General features: G+C 45.2%; 1 pseudogene; it reads right to left on the bottom strand.

Annotated features, from left to right (window-relative positions):
- Positions 1–867: 867 nt before the first annotated feature.
- The window catches only part of LOC103267772, a 5075-nt pseudogene continuing 384 nt past the window's right edge, over positions 868–5558 (bottom strand).

The following is a 5558-nucleotide window of genomic DNA, read 5'->3' as shown; positions in this document are numbered from 1 at the left end:
GGGGTGGGGGTAAGCCCCAGTGAGAGAACTCTTCTGAACAGAGAAAGCAACATTCTGAGCCCCCTTCCCCAGACCTTCTAGTGGAGGGAGAGTATAGGTAATATATGGCCTCACCAGTCAATGGTGTTGGAATTTCATGCCGAATAAAGTTGAGGTGATGGGGAGGTCCGGCCAAAGAGGCTCATTGGATTGGGTGGTGAAAGGGGAGAAAATGGTGGGAAGAGTGCCAAGGAAAGAATCTCATCTCTCACCTTCACAGGTGATGGCGGTCCAGTACTTTCCTTCTGAGGTCTTCTAGCCTTCCAGAGTGTAGTAGCCCTGGCAAAAGGCTGGCAGTTGCCTTCCAAGAACTAGCCTGGTCCATGGAGAAAGTCGGATTAGAAGAGGAGGTAAAGGGCAGGCTCTCATCTCACCCTAATGGGTTGCAGCAGTATGCCTCTTTTCCCTGGAACCTTCAGGTTCACAAGAGAGAAACCCTAACCAGAACCTTCAGTTGTCCCCAAGTTCAAGCACAGTCCACAGAGAGATCTGAGACAGAAAAGGAAAAAAGTAAGAAAAAAGAGTGCAGAGGGGACTCCACAAGTAGGAAGCTAAATCCCCATACGGGCCACCAAAATGTTAGGTTCGTGGACTGAGCCAGTGCTGTGGGTATGCAAAGAACTGCACAGAAGTTAGATTAGGAAAAATAGTTGATTCAGAAAGTAGAGCAGAGAAAAAGGGTGGATTCACCTCTCCAAGATTGGAGAGGGGGCCAGACCCCAGGGCTTATGGGATGTTTGGTGGCAAATGCTTGAGGTTGATGGCTTTTAAATCTTCCCTTTTAGTGGGGGCAGGTAGGGAGGCATTCACAGGAGCTAATGTCATGGGTTTTTTTTCTCTTTTTCTTGTTTATTGTTTGGTAGACAAACAGGCTCTTTAACACTTTCAATAAACATCACAAACTGCCTCTCCTAAATTACAAAAAGTCAAAGCCAATTTTCTTTGACATTGGGTTCATAAATCTGACAATCAAGTCACCATAATAGAAACTGGAGCTGTTTTACCTTACATTTTGGAAGACATCTCAGTAAAGACACATTAAGGACTATTTAACATGTCTAGCACTTAAAAAGATCCAGTTTTCCTTCCAATACCTATGGATAATAATAAGATGAGAATTGCAGATATCTGCTACTAAATTAGAGAAAGCCAAGTTTAATTATTCGAAATTCCAGCCTTAAACATTCCTATACTCAGAGAAATGATCTCCCCCTCCTCGCCAGTCCCACTGACTTCCTCAAGTACAGATACACATCTTCCTGGGACGCAGGCACTAACTAGTCAAACAGTCTCACTAGTTTCATCATTAAGCTTCTCCAAAGGGCTTTTGGTGAGGGGGGAAAAAAGCTTTATTTTATTTTAGATTTTACCAATCTTTGGTCCTTAGAAAAGTCTTGTTTTTTTTTTTTTTTAAAAAGAGGAGGGGCAACTATTCTGAAAAATTCAACAAGGAAATAGGTACCTTTTATGAAAAGAACTTTCAATCTATCTAGCACACAATTTTACTAACATAACTTTACAAAAGTGTCTCCACATAACACTTAACACCTTACCGCTAGCAGCCAGACAGATGGAATCTGTGTACACCAAGCCTCTCTTAAAGGGCCCTCACTGGAAAAGGTAATAAGCTATTCTTTAGTCCCTTAAGTCCAATCCACATTCCCCTAGGCTGCACCCTGCAGAGTTAGCAATAGGAGAAGTAATAAAGATCTTCCCGGACAGCCATGAGCAGCCCTGGTGCTCCCCGTAAGCCTCCAAGCTGAGAAGAGAAGGCCACACTGGGAATGTAGTCCTTAGAGGCGGAGTATGGAGAAGGTATGACTCTGAGCAGGTGGGCATCATGAAGGCTCCAGATTCTCGTACAGCAGTCCTGGCCCACTGCCACCACAATTTCTTCTCGCTCATACACATGCAGTGGCAGGTAGGCATCCTCATTGACGTGACCTTCATACTGCCTTATACACTTAGTGGTCCTCAGGTCCCACAGCTTGATCTTTCCAGCCATGTCTGATGCCATCAGGCACTGCTCTTCTTGGATGATTTGCACAGACGTCACGGATGAGTCATGGAAGAAGCGGGTAGCCTTCCACCCTTTGCCTTGACTTCCACAACGCAGATCAATGGCAAAGATCTCCCCTGAGCGGCAGCCATTAAACAGCAAAGGAGACACGAGAGCAAACTGCTGTGTCAAGACATCACTGCTGGTTCCGAATGTCTGCTGTTGTCCCGTCGCCACGTTGGTCAGCATGACCTGCTGAGACAAGCCTGTACTGAAGCAATGATCCGCATAGTTGTTCACGGACCAAGCACAGGACCAGGCACCAGGGGTCCGAAAATTGCAGAGCATGCCAGGTCGGAACGCTCCAGGGTGATTATTAAAGAATAGCGTCACTGGGAGCAGGGTGGCACAGCCTGGAGTATCTGCAAATCCCATGAGGCATAGCAGAACGTGGGAATCCACGTGATGCAGCTTGGCCCAGCAGGCAGAACTCACTTTCCGGTTGGAGAAGTAGAGGTTTTTGTGCATGTCCACCTTGAGCTCAGGCGTTTGCAGACCTTGCAGGGTGATGATGTTGTACTTGGTGCTTCCGCCGTTGACACTGCTCACCGTAAAGAGCCGATCACTGTTGGTATCTGCCAGTATGAAGTTAAATTGGTGATCTGCCCAAGTGAAGGGGTCCAGGCTCTGAATTTGGACCCTTTTGCTCTGCATGCAGCTCACGCGCAGCTCGTGGCCTAAACGGCAATAGTTGGTGTCACTGAGAAAACCTAGCTGCCTTTTTCGTAGCATGGAAGATGCATTAAAGCCCATTCTGGCTGTCTTCTTCAGCTTGTGCTCTTCCTGGAGCAGTTGCTGCTTTTTGCTCTCCATTTCTGCCGAGTGCCCACCTTATATCATGTTTATGGAGTGTTTTTCTCACATCTCTGACAATTGGATAGATGGGTGAGTCAGTCACAAGCACATAGACTAAGGTGGGTTGGTAGCTGGATGGGTGAGTCAGTCACAGATGGTTAATCATGTAGACAAGAAGGTCTGGGCTGGTAGCTGAAAGACAGATTCTTGGGAGATATTAATCTTAATGTTTTGTGACTTGCCCAGGGTTTTGGGAAAGGGTTGTTGTCATGTATGAGCTCAAGGTGACCAGAGAAACTCCATTTTGGGCTCTGTCCTTTCAAAGCATTTAACAATTGTCTAATTATTTAACATTTAATGAAATCATTAGTGAGTACTTTGTGTGCAAGACACAATATAATTGGAACAAGTTATTAGATAGGAATTCCATTTTATTTCTCCATTCACAGCAATGCAATATAAAAATAGTGAAACCACTTGTTAAAAGGACCAAAGTGAATGCACAGAATGTACAGAAACAGTTGCACATGTGATACATGGGACATGTACATGGCATCTTATGTTTTCCCTTCTCACAACATACTTTATCACTTTTTAACTTTTCTTCTTCTAATTGACAGGGGTTGTTTAGGCCTCTTAGGCTCCAGTAATTTATTCCCAGGCTTTTCAACTTTCTTGCAAGACATCTTCACACTATGCAGGAACAATATAGGCAGGAGAAGTGTGTCTACCAAAAGGAGAGTCGAGATGCACCCACACTCTTCACCCTCCCACCAGGATCTTAAAAATTGTTGGAGAGCAGATTCTAATAGAGTGTTTTTAGTCACATGGCAAGTTTTAAGAAAAGTGTTGCCAAGTCTTTATAGCAAATGTTTGGAGAGTGAAAGCTCAAATGGTGATGGGTATCTACCTGACAAACAATGGGGTCTCTCTCTTGGAGGAAACATCTTAATTGGATAGATGGATGCTGGCCTCAATTCTCAACCTGTCTGGGCACGTTGAGCTCATTCCAAGAGGAAATTCCCACTCCCTGGAGGCTCATAGACATGCCTAACCCATTTGTTCACACAGTTCTTCTGGCAGTTGTGCCACCCCAGCCTCATTTCACATGCAAAATATCACAAGTGCTTTCTCACCACAGATCCACAAGGAAAGTCAGGCAAGGTTGTCATCTGTTTTCTTCACTTAGGGGCTTAAATGAAGAATAAGGAACAGAAAGAAGTTAATTCACCAAATCATTATGAAGGCCTGTGATGTCTCAGTGGGGGAGTACAGAGGACATTAAGACATGGGATTGCTCACCACTCTGAGCTTACAGTGGAGAGGAGTTGGGGTTCAAGGATTCATAGAAATTCTGAAAACTCAAGTCTTTTGTCACCTGGGAAAGGCTGTAATGTCTCTCATTTATTTATGTGTTGAAACAAATTTGTTAAACAATAATGTATTATACACTTCAAATTTTTTGAAGAAGGTAGATTCATACTAAGTCTTCTTACCATAATCAAATACATTTTAAAAATAAAACAAGGATTTAGTACCTAACCATTGCCATTCTAAAGAATGCATTGTCAGGCACAGTGGCTCATGCTTGTAATACCAGCACTTAGGGAGGCAGAGATGAGAGGATTGCCTAGGCTCAGGGGCTCGGACCAGCCTGAGCAACATAGCAAGACCTCATCTCTACAGTAAATTAAAAAACTTAGCCGGACGTGGTTGTGCATGCCTGTGGCTCCAGCTACGTGGAAGGCTGAGGTGGAAGGATCATCTGGGTCATGCAGGTCGAGGCTGCAGTGGCTGTCAGCATGCCACTACACTCCAACCTGGGTGACAGAGTAAGACTCCAACTCAAAAAAAAAAAAAAAAAAAGAATCCATTGCATTCTTAGGACACTTTTACTTTGTCGAAAAAAATTCCTGTGTTCACCATTTCCCACGGGAAGCTGCATGTCAAGGGAGTCCTCACTCTGGCTACCACTGTCAGTATGACCTGTGGGAGTGAGGTTCTATGGTGGGGTCTTCCTGTTCCAAATCCATATCTGTGATCTGAGTTGATGACTTTCTCTCCTTACTAGGGTGGGAAACTTCAAAGTGCTGCAAATCAGTGGTTGTGGCAGTTCCTCCTGATGAAGAAATCAGTGGTATCTGGTTTTCAAGACCATCAAGAGGAATAAATGATACCCACCTCTCCACCCCATCCCCTTATTCCTATATCCTGCTAGCAGGTGATTCTCTTGCTACATGGGGCAATTAATAGGCCTTTGTTTTTTTTCTCTCAAACTCCTGGGTTCAAGCAATCCTCTTGCCTTAGCCTCCCAAAGTGTTGGGATTACAAGTGTGAACCACTGCTCCCACCTCAGACCTTTGTTTTTTAAAGTCCAGTCTCAAAGGTCACAGAGGGGTGAGGCAAAGTTAAAAATTAAAGGATGGGTGTGACCTGCTCAAGGAGGAAACAAGAACTCTAGAGACAGAGGACCCAGAGGAGGTGGGGCACCAGGGTGATAGAGGCCTGCACAGCTCCCAGCAGAGCACCAGAGGGCTCAAGACCTGTGGGGAGGTTCTTTGAAAGCTAGGGCAAGCCGGGCTCGGTGGCTCAGCCTGTAATCCCGCACCTTTGGGAGGCTGAGGTGAGTGGATTGCCTGAGCCCGTGGGTTCGAGACCCGCCTGG

This window comes from Carlito syrichta, unplaced genomic scaffold (assembly GCF_000164805.1).
Source record: "Carlito syrichta isolate Samal-C Ts95f unplaced genomic scaffold, Tarsius_syrichta-2.0.1 Scaffold308244, whole genome shotgun sequence".
Taxonomy (NCBI): Eukaryota; Metazoa; Chordata; class Mammalia; order Primates; family Tarsiidae; genus Carlito; species Carlito syrichta.
The sequence above is the reverse complement of the archived record's forward strand: the minus strand, read 5'-3'. Positions and strand labels throughout refer to the sequence as shown.